This window comes from Alosa sapidissima, chromosome 21, assembly GCF_018492685.1.
Source record: "Alosa sapidissima isolate fAloSap1 chromosome 21, fAloSap1.pri, whole genome shotgun sequence".
NCBI classification, from domain to species: domain Eukaryota; kingdom Metazoa; phylum Chordata; class Actinopteri; order Clupeiformes; family Clupeidae; genus Alosa; species Alosa sapidissima.
In genome coordinates, this window is record NC_055977.1 from 24,690,607 (window position 1) to 24,701,297 (window position 10,691).

Genomic DNA, 10,691 nt, shown 5'->3' on the forward strand with positions numbered 1-10,691 from the left:
TATTCAGTAACAACTTCATATCACCCTGTGGATAGACTCAGTATTTGTTTGTAAATGGTAGTCTAGAAAGTGATTCTGACGTTGCTTGTATTTAAATTAGGGCTGTCAATCGATTAAAAAAATTAATCTAATTAATTACGTACTCTGTGATTAATTAATCTAAATTAATCGCATATATAATTTTTGCTGTGAAAGTATTTGAAATATTTAAATTCAAATGAATCATTGAATAATCAGCATTAGTGACATTAAAGTTCAAAAACTCTTTTATTATTATTTTCACTGTTCAAATAATGGCCATAATAATCTATGATATGACCGAATATGCTGAGGAAATAAATTCAACAGTGCTTCGGGAAGAAGTTTTTTTTCACATACAAGGCATTTCAGGCCACAGATATAACCTAGGGGACACAATGAAAATAAATTAACACTCCCCTCAATGTCAACACTTATTTCTTTGCATTGATGTGCGACTATAGACTTGATGAACTCCGGTGATATGCAAATTCCTTGCTGCAGACATTGCAGAGGACTTTATTTTTATCAACACCATCAGGCCATTTTTTAAAAGTAAATGTTCCAATCAATGATCCAGGCAGCACGTTTTCTTCTCTCTCCTTTATTTTACAGTCTAATTTTTACTGACTAGAACAGCTCGGGGTCAAAGGTCATACGGAATAGATTAATCTGCACTAATTTTTTAAATCAGTTATTTTGACAGCCCTAATTTAAATTCAAATTTAAACTTGCTTCATCTGCATGAGTGTTTAAAATAGCACAGTAACATATAGTAACACACCTTTACACAGAGAGGGACAAAAAAAGAAGAAAACAAGTGCACCTTTGCTAATGGCTTAACTGGGAATCCTCATGTCAAGATCTCTGACAGTCTTAGTACAGTAACAGGCTTGAAATATTTCTTTGATGGTTTCTTGGTACGTTGTTCCATTTTTAACGTGAACATGCTGAAACAATTGGAGTGCAATAATGATGTTTGGGTGATTCAATGGTCATGGCTTCAGTGTCGTTCAAACTTATCAAATCTAAGTCACATTTACAAGGCTCTAAATGGTTCCCCACATGCTTCATACCCAAGCTTCCTTTGCTGTGGTGATTGACAATGAGAGGGAATCCATGACTAAATGCACAGAGCACACAGCCAGATTGGAACTGGTGACAGAGGTTAAGGACAAAAGACAGGGAGAGGGAGAGCAGTTAAAGAAGAGAGAGAGAGAGAGAGGGAAAAGAAAGAAAGAGACCACTTTACCACTGCACGATGAGGGGAGGATGGGAAAGGACAGACAGGAGCAGAAGCCAGGAGGGCAATTACAGGAAGAGAGAGAGAAAAAAAGGAGAGGAAGAAAGAGAGCGACAGCAACAGTGTCCCTCCCTCGGAGATGGCACCAGTGACACACAGTGACACCACTTCATGTGAATGCCACCATCCCTGACCTTTACTGTAACTCCCACTTATGCCAAGGCCGCAAATGTCACCGGCAACGTCGGCCAGGCGACCGGCAGACTTGTCCAGCCCGAAGAAAGGCCAGTCGGACGTTATCAGCAGATTGCCTCTGGGTCATGGCTTATCTGACGTAAGTGGTGTTGGACACGTGGAGTACGAGATAGAGCACCTCCCTGTGCAGAGAAACCTTTGGTGGATTACATAATGAGAATGACAAAATTATTCACCTCTTCCTCTGCTTTTATCTTGTTATGGACCTCAAACCAATGAAGATTCCATATTGAGGTCTAAAAGCACTAAGATGGATGGATGGATGGATATTTCATTATGTCTCTTTGCTTGTGAACAAGCCCAACTGGCTTTAATAACAGTGTAGGCCGACCACATGCTAGACACCTGACAGGCATTTGATTTCATTACCCGATGACTGAAAATCAACAACAGCTGTCGTGAAAATGCCACCAAATAAGGCTGATGAAGACGTTGCGAAAATGCCAACCAAAGATGCCGTTGCCAGAAAAAAGAACGACCCAAACAAACACCTTCGCTCTTAAATGGCTTCATGTCTCTAAGACAAACAGGCCGCTCTGATGAGATGACTAGAGCGAGCGCAGCTTTAAAGCGAGCACATGACTAATGGTGGGTACTTCATCCTGGTGCTTCTATCTGCCTCGGGAACAGCAGGCTGTGGGCGTGGAGAGCAGGTTAATCGGGTCCAGGGTGGGATACCGCCGCTGACGTGGCCGATGGTGCCGGCGATGACAGCCCCTTGTCCAGAACGCCCCGTGGGAATCTCCAGCTGCAGTGCTGCCGCCTCCGTCCACACTCATCCTTCCACCCTCCATCTCCAGAATGTTCTCACACCCTCTAATGCTATGTTCTTTTTTCCTTTATCATCTCTCTTTCTCTCGCCCTCTCTCTCCCTCTTTCTTTCTCTCTCTCTGGTTGAGGATCTCTCTACTCTCGCTCCTCTGGTCCTGTTCTGCGTGGACATCTGCGCGTGGGCCGGCCGCTCGTGGGGATCCACCTGTGTGGGCCTCCGTGAAAAACACGCCAGATATGGGCTTCCCGGCCCGGGCCTCCTCCTCGCTGCTGCGAGGGAAATCCTATGCTGTTCCCATGGCAATGCCAGTGGTCAGTGCAGCAGCGAATGTGTGTCAACGTCACAGGTTCATGTGAGGTGTGTGCATGTATAGGAATCTTGCAGGTGGACAATAAACTCTCTCGAAAGCAAGGGTTGTCTCTTGTACAGTTTCAGACGAACTCAGGAACAGGGAAACCTTCTTCTTTTCTTTTTTCAAAATAAAAGTCCCTGTGTGTTTTATGTCCATTTTTGCTTTGCTCTGGTTTGTCTTTGTGTCTGGGCTGACCATCCGGTGGGCAGATGAGGCTTCATTGGGCTATGCTCCGTCATGTTATGCTGGGGGCACACTTGAAATCTTCACTCTGCTATGCGCTGTGCTACCACTCAACGCAAGCCGCACTTTCCAGCCCGTGCCGTCACCACCGCTCCGGTGCACTCTCAGAGAGAGAGAGTCCGAGAGGAAGGCCTGGGATTGCCAGTGCTGCCTTAGTTTGTGGACCTTTTCAGGAGCCTTAGTTTCTCTTACTTCTTTTTTCTATTTTATTTTTTTGTTTAATAAATATTTTAAGCTCACTCTACATGGTCTTTTTGTGACCTTGACAGGGCCCTGACAACATCTCGACTTACAGTAAAAGTTGCAGATCTTTTTAATGTATGTACTTTTTAGCTGACGCTTTCACCCAGAGTGGCTAGCAGATCCTAGTTGAAGGGGACTTGCTAAGGGCCACAACGGTGGCAGCTGGGAATCAAACCCATGACTTTCCGAATACTGCAAGCTAGCCCAGTTCCTCAACCACTACACCACCATTGCTCATATCAGGGGCGTAGCACAAGATCCTGGGCCCTATGCATAGGCAGTTCTAATGGACCCCATAATAAATATAATAAAATATATTCCAGACTTTTCAAGGGCCCTCTCTCCCCTTTGGGCCCTAGTAATCAGTTGTGAGTTGAGCGTGCTAGCAAATGAGCTAAAAGCCCAGGCTGCTAGCATCACCTATTGGCACATCTTTTAAGGCGTCAGGAGAGAGGTTTACCTAACGTACATACTGCCCAGCTACGTACCAGCTGGCTACTGTTACACTCACCCACCTAAACCTCACTTCCACTCAGGTCATGGCATCAACGTAACCGCCATTGTTTTGTGTTTACATGTGTGTATGTGTTTACATGTGTATAAGTGTTTACACGTGTATATGTGTTTACATTTGTATTTACATGTGTATAAGTGTTTACATTGTGTGTATGTGTTTCCAGGCCCCAAAAACATAGTAATCTTGCAGCCAAAATGCTAATATGTACAAAACTATTCAGTTTTTGCAAAAATAAAACACTCTGCTGGGTTGATTCAGTGACCCAAATTTGACCCAGCGTTGGGTTAGAAATAATAACCCAATGCATTGGGTTACACGAAATCGAGGCTCGACCGTTAGGTCTCCATAAAAATCTCAAAAAAAATCTCTGATTCCACCATCTTTTTAATGACTGACACCGAGGGACAGACATGTCAACATTTTCTCCCTCTCCTTCCCTGTTTCAAGTAAGTAAATTCTGTATGTCTATCACATCCATGTCAACATAATTAACATAGGCCTATAATTAACATAGTCTAATTATATTCTAACGTTACTAACATTATTAAGGATTGTTGTTAACGTTATTGTTGAAGGTCGTCATTTGTAATGTTAACTTAGCTGTTAGCATGGGAATGGTAACTTGGCATGCACTAGTATTAGGGGTTTGCACGGCGTGTCATCAGATCTGGACATCGCCATATTGGAGATACTCGCCTCATTAGAAAGCATTAGGCACTGAAGTAAATCCCTAACATCGTCAAGGAAAATGGTTAATTATTGCCGTGTTTTAGGTTGTACCAATAGGTCAGACTGAGAAAAACATCTGGTGTAGGTATCGACTTCCAAAAGTTATTTAAAAAACCCGGGAGAAGGGACAATAATGCCAGAAGTTATCAGAGGAAGGGGGGCGCTTGTGGTTGAACTTGGTACTTGTCTCCCTCACCCAACTCATATGGATCTGCGCTGCCAATAATCCGTAATCGAAATATCGCGCCTTTTCTTGTGGTCCAAGTCCTGCCCTATATGCCTTTGCATCTTAGACGCATTTTGATGAGCTTTTCTGTTGTTTAGACACTGCTACAATCACGTCAGATATCCAAAGTGCATAATACTCCATTGTACTTCATTCACTGAGTATCGCCAATATGGCCGCGCGTGCTGGGTTACCATAGTTACCGGCCAGAACGTGACGTCGGTGCAAACCAAAGATTCTAGAACACAGCTCCGCTCTAGAATCTTTGGTGCAAACCCCTAATTAATGATATTAACACGTTATAACCAATTCACATTTTCTTGAAGAACCCAAAACGATGTGTCAATTGTGTCAAAAGTGATAATGTCAATTGCTGAATAGTCATGGGTTAACTTTAGGTAGAAGTTAGAAGCTAGGCTAATTAACGTTGCTCAACTGTTTGTCTAGCAAAAGCTAGCTAGCCATGGTTAAAGCTTATCCATGTACAGTAGCTGCTAGCGTTAATGTCTAACGTTACTGTAATGTTAGGTAACATTAATGAAAATAGCTTATTAGCGGAAATCAAATCAAATCTTGAAAAAAGCACTGAAAGGTAGTGAACACGTTTCTCTGCATGAGTGTCTTTCTGGAGAGATTAGCTAAAGTTAGCTTTATTTTCCATGTTTAACAGCCTAAACTAGCTAAGATTAGCTATGATAGTGTAGTTCTAGTGGTCAGAACATTAGACAGTAAATGACCGCAAGTAACGTTAGCCTTGTCATAGAGGATTGAGGCAGGGAAGTCATTTGTGATATAATTTGGGCTCAAACTAACGTGGCCAGTGTTGCAAATGTAGTTTGCCGTTATATTTATGAGATATGCAGGGCAGGGCGAAGTTTACCAACATGAGTTTGCACAGCCACAACATTTGTTAACAGGCATAACGTTAACGTTAATGTGTGCTCTCCTGTTAACACATTAAAGGGATACTAGGAAATTAACTGTATCGATAGGAAATATGGATGGAGGTGAGGTAACATTAGGTTCACTTGATGCTGAGGAAGAACTTTCCATTGTGTTTCAGGGTTAACTAATGTATTCAGGCATGTCTGTAACGTTAAACGTGGTGCAAAGGAATGTAACCTAGCATGGTGCGGTAAGGTTAAAACGTGACTAATGTTTTTTTAATGGACAGGGAAGCACTCCAGGTATTGTGCATATTTAATCAATTCCCTTACCGCATAAATGTACAGCGTAGTGTACAGTAGTGTACAGCCTACGTTTGCACCGGTGTGGAACGAGTGGCCACCTGGAAAGACTGCAGCGTCTTTTGGTTGAATCTGAACGGTGCTGGTCATACATTACCCACACCCTTTCGCAAACGTCCTTCACATCTATTTATCTATCTATCTATCTATCTATCTATCTATCTATCTACTGGGATGGTGTTTTTACTACTATCATTCTATTTTTAAAGAAGGCCTGTGGGCATTGGACTATGGGTTTTCTACAGGAATAGGCAGGTTTTGAATAGGAACTGCACTAGTTATAATACATTCACAATGTACAAACTAGGCTGCTTCATTTGTGAGCCTGTAAGATCAGCTACAGTTAACTAGTTTCTATCCTGTATATGCAGTTTGAAAAAAATTCTGTTTTTCTGCAAGTAGATTTCTCGGTTTTGCATCCAGAGTCCTCCAGCAAGTTAGCAGATAAATGGAACCCGTTCTTTTCTGAAAAATACATTTGCATGGCCAAGAAGGAGAAGACTGCAGACCTTCTCATGAACATAGACAATCTCTCAGCAGGTATTAAATTAAAAAAAAAAATGGTTTGATTCTGTATATAACTGAAGCTGGCTGCAGAATTTGAACGTGAACTTGACTACATGACGACTCAAAGGTCAACAATAAGCAGGGGTTTTGATTCTTGGATGAGACCTTTAGGGGGACTTACTGTAGCCCCTTATGAGAAATTCACATACAACACCATACAAAAGTGTTGAATAGGGTATTGTTGTTATGTTTAAGGGTGTTGAGATTAGATTTAGGTGTGCTTGAGCTTCCCTAAAAAGAGTCCCTGCTATAAGCCATCTTGTTCTAACTTTACCATTTTAGAGTATTTAACTATAGTTTGTTTTAAATATTTATGTTGCAGAAAAATGAGGAGATGTGGCTTTGCAGCTGCTGCCCATGCTGATCCCACCAAGTGTATAAAGTTCGGAGGAGAGTCAGGCCTACCACAGTTGATGAGCCTGTGAGTAAAGACAATTGTTACAAATAGAACAAGCACCAACTATTGGCACTCCTGGTAAAATTGAGTAAAAAGAGCTATCCCAAATCGTCCAGCCATATTTACTAGTATCAGTATCAGAGGCGAAAGAAAGTGGTGACTCCCTACCTTCGGTGGTCTTAAAGTTTGAATATGTGGTAGAGTTCCGGAATTGAAGCAAATAAAAGCTTGGGCTATTAATCAAGTTTTTACACTATGCTTTTTACTCACCTTTATCAGGGGTGCCAATAAATATGGATGGTGCTGTACAGTGTAGTTTGCACTATTTCACTAATGACAGGAGATTTTGCTTTTATGTACTATGTACTTATGTACTTTTACTTATCATTTTGTGTGTGTGTGTGTTTGTGTTTTTTTTACCTCCACAGATTGGAACGAACATTGATGAGTATCTCACATAAGCAAAGGCGGAGTACCCATTTGTAATGTACTGTTTTATCCACCGTTTTTTTGACTTGATGCTACTTCTCGGCCGTTTAAGTTAGAGGCCATATCTTGGAGAATCTAGTTTTACCATTTTATAATGACTTTATTTTTAAGAAATAAATGGAGAAAAATGTCATGTAAATGAAAATATCAATAAAAGAATGATTGAAATCTGAATATTTTGTTTATTTCTTAAGCAGTGTAACATTGGTAATAATGATTAAAATAAAAAGCACCAATAATAATTGGTGATTGTGAATGAATAATGTTAACCCAGAATTTGGGTTGTAATATTTAACCCACGTATTGGTAGCTTTAACCCAGCAATTTAGTCATTTTTAGGTCCTTATCTGACTGCCGCTGGGTTAAAGATAACCCAATGTTGGGTTGCTCCTTATCTGACTCTGCCGCTGGGTTAAGATAACCCAATGTTGAGTCGGTCCTTATCTGACTCTGCCGCTGGGTTATTTTTGGGTTATTTCTAACCCAGCAGTTTTTAGAGTGAACTTTGCAAAAATATACAGTATATTATGTGTGGTTCCCCTGTGCGACAGCTAATATTATGAAACATTTCTAATCTCATTTTTAGCACCACGCTGATCATAATATTTGCTTTTGCATTTTTTTGCACACAGTTGGAATTACCTAATAAATCAGAGAGGGGAGAGACTTTATGAGTTTGATGTCTTCGCAGAGCTGTGATATTTAAGGAACAGGCCAGACTTCTGAAGTGTGGCATTTGGAGTCCAAGCAAAAGTAAATATGAATAAATCTCATAGATGCACGGTGCAGACATCTTGAGAAGGAATGACACGAGAGTGTGACTCTGCTGAAGACCCGAGGACATGATGACAGACAACCTGCTCAAAGTCTAGGAGTTTAGGAGAAAGTAAGAAAGCTGAGTCTCTTGGGCAAGTAAAGTAAAGAGCATGGTACAGTACCTGTGTGTGTGTGTGTGTGTGTGTGTTGGGGACCAGGAGATCCATTAAATGCTCTACCACGGCGAGGGCCATCAGAGAAGTGTAACCATTTAGCGTTTCATTCCGTGCAATTACGCCATTACCTCTGAGTGCTACCTGGGCTCCCGTTGGTCCGATGGCCAAAGGTGCACAGCGATGACGCACAAAGCCTCTGCTGCCAGGAACGTTGATGAATACCACATCTTCTGAGATGAAAGCTGTCTGTTTTTGTCTAGTCAGAGAATCGGATCTTGAGCTGTAATTTTGAAAAGTTCACTTATTGAAAGGTATTTTTTAAGATTTTTTTTCTCTCTTTTTGCTGAGTGCCAGTTATGCGGGTCAACAATTTGTTCCCCTCTGAGTTTTCAAGAAAGGATAATGTTATTAAGACAAATGAATGTTTGAATGTTGCAGCATGCTTATTCATTTTGTAATGGTGCTCACCAAGAATGTGTATGTGTGTGTGTGTGTGTGTGTGTGTGCATACGCATGTGTGTTTGTGTGCATGCATGCCTACAGTGTGTGTGTGTGTGTGTGTTTGTTTTAGTATATGTGTGCATGCATGTATACATATTTGTGTGTGTGTGTGTACATGTGTGTTTGTGTTTGATTATGTGTGTGCATGGATGCACGTGTGTATATATGTGTGGGTGCCAGCTCAATGCAAGCTTCCTGAATCAGCCAGGCTTCTTTCAGTGTCCTCTCTGAAGCACTGTCTTCTCATTGAACCAACGACTGTTTCTCGCTTCCCTGCAGCTCTTAGCGCAATGGCTCAAGCGTGCGGTATGTGGAATCCATGCGGGCACACAGAGCTCTTTCTCCCCAGGGCCACTTGGTCTAGGTCCTCTCCAAGTTCCATGTCTGTTGTGCGTCATCAGTCTCAGACATTTGGGTGCTTGAAATCAAAGCTGCTTTGCATGCGAATGGTTCACAGCTCGCTGACAATGGGCCTTCCAGGGAGAGCAGGAGAGGAGGAGGACGAGGGGCTCTTCGATGAGCAACAGTGAGTGGTGAGAACACAGAGCCCCCCCCCCACCTCTCTCTCTCTCTATCATTCTTTCCATTCTGTCCTTTCTTTCTCCATCTCCTTCCCTTTCTCTCATTCTCTCTCCCATGTCTCTCCATCTCTTTCTCTCTCTCCTTCTCTCTTATTCACTTGCCTGATGCTGTGCACTATGTGCGCTCTATGTTAAAGGTGAGCTGGATGTTAAAGGTGAGCTATATATTAAAGATAAGATAATCCTTAAATTGTCTCCCAAAGGATAAATTTGCATTGTTACAGCGTCCAAAAAAAACACATGCACACACACACACACAGGTAGACTGAGAGAGAGAGAGCGTGGAGACCTGAATTAATTCATATATTAACACATCACAGAGGGGGACACAAGGACATACAGTAATTAATTAAAACCACACACACACCCACCCACACACACACCTACCTGTAGTAATTACTTGGGTGACCCAAGGTCATGTTCACTCTGACTCTGAGAGATGGGGGGGCAGTGTGTGTGTGTGTGTGTGTGTGAGTGCATTAATGTGGCTGTCATCCACTCAGACTGGCATTACATATGCAGAGCTGAGAGAGTTCTCAGGCCCACATGGCGGCTATTGTCCGTGCTCTTTGTGTGCCCGTCTCATCTAATCAACAGTCATCATCAAAGACCAACTCCCCCATCCCTGCCTGACCACACCAATAGCTAAGTGAGTTTGCTTTTTTCCTCACTGAGAGGGTAGACCCTGGATGACTAGGTTGATTAGTCGACTAGTTGATTGACTCTCCCCCGCAACACCTGTTTATGTTTCATGTTTGGCCGGAAGTAGTGGTCACCTCCAGGTTCTCCTAGATGACCGGTAACAGCAGAGTTGTGTATTAGAATGATATTAGTAAGGCCTCCACACCTCTTGATGCAAACAGAGGCTGATGATGTAGTTATGATGATGATAATTACTACTTATGTCTGTTCAACAATGCATCAACACCCACATTAAAATTACTCACTGATGTTAATCTATTACTCACTCATATTAATTAAGTTCTTCTTGAATGCAAGTGGCATCGAATCGAGAGTTAGACATTAAGTTGTAGAGGTTGTCTATTGTTTATCACAGTGACAGTAATGATGATGATGATGATGGCGATGACGGCAATGACACTGATTATAATGATCACAATATCGGCGGTGATGATGGCCATGTTGATAACTATGCTGCTGTGGTATAGTGTACATTTGAGCAGTTTCAGTTCTCTGTGCTATTAACGTTTTTCAAGTGACGTATTCTATTAAGGTTTTGCACCTCCGTTCTAATGTTACGTCACCGTTTGTTTACAACTAGAGTGGTAGGCAAGAATGGTAGGCAAGGCACTGCAGAGTGGTAGGCAAGCCTACAACAGTCGGGTTGCATAGGCTACACATAGTTACTAATTTACACA

At 42.0% G+C, this 10,691-nt stretch overlaps 1 long non-coding RNA gene across 1 annotated transcript; it reads left to right on the forward strand.

The window, feature by feature from the left end:
- Positions 1–6,003: 6,003 nt before the first annotated feature.
- LOC121696088 lies at positions 6,004–7,466 on the forward strand. The gene is made up of 3 exons (XR_006026239.1): positions 6,004–6,385; positions 6,735–6,833; positions 7,238–7,466. It is a non-coding gene; the product is annotated as an uncharacterized LOC121696088 (long non-coding RNA).
- Positions 7,467–10,691: the final 3,225 nt, after the last annotated feature.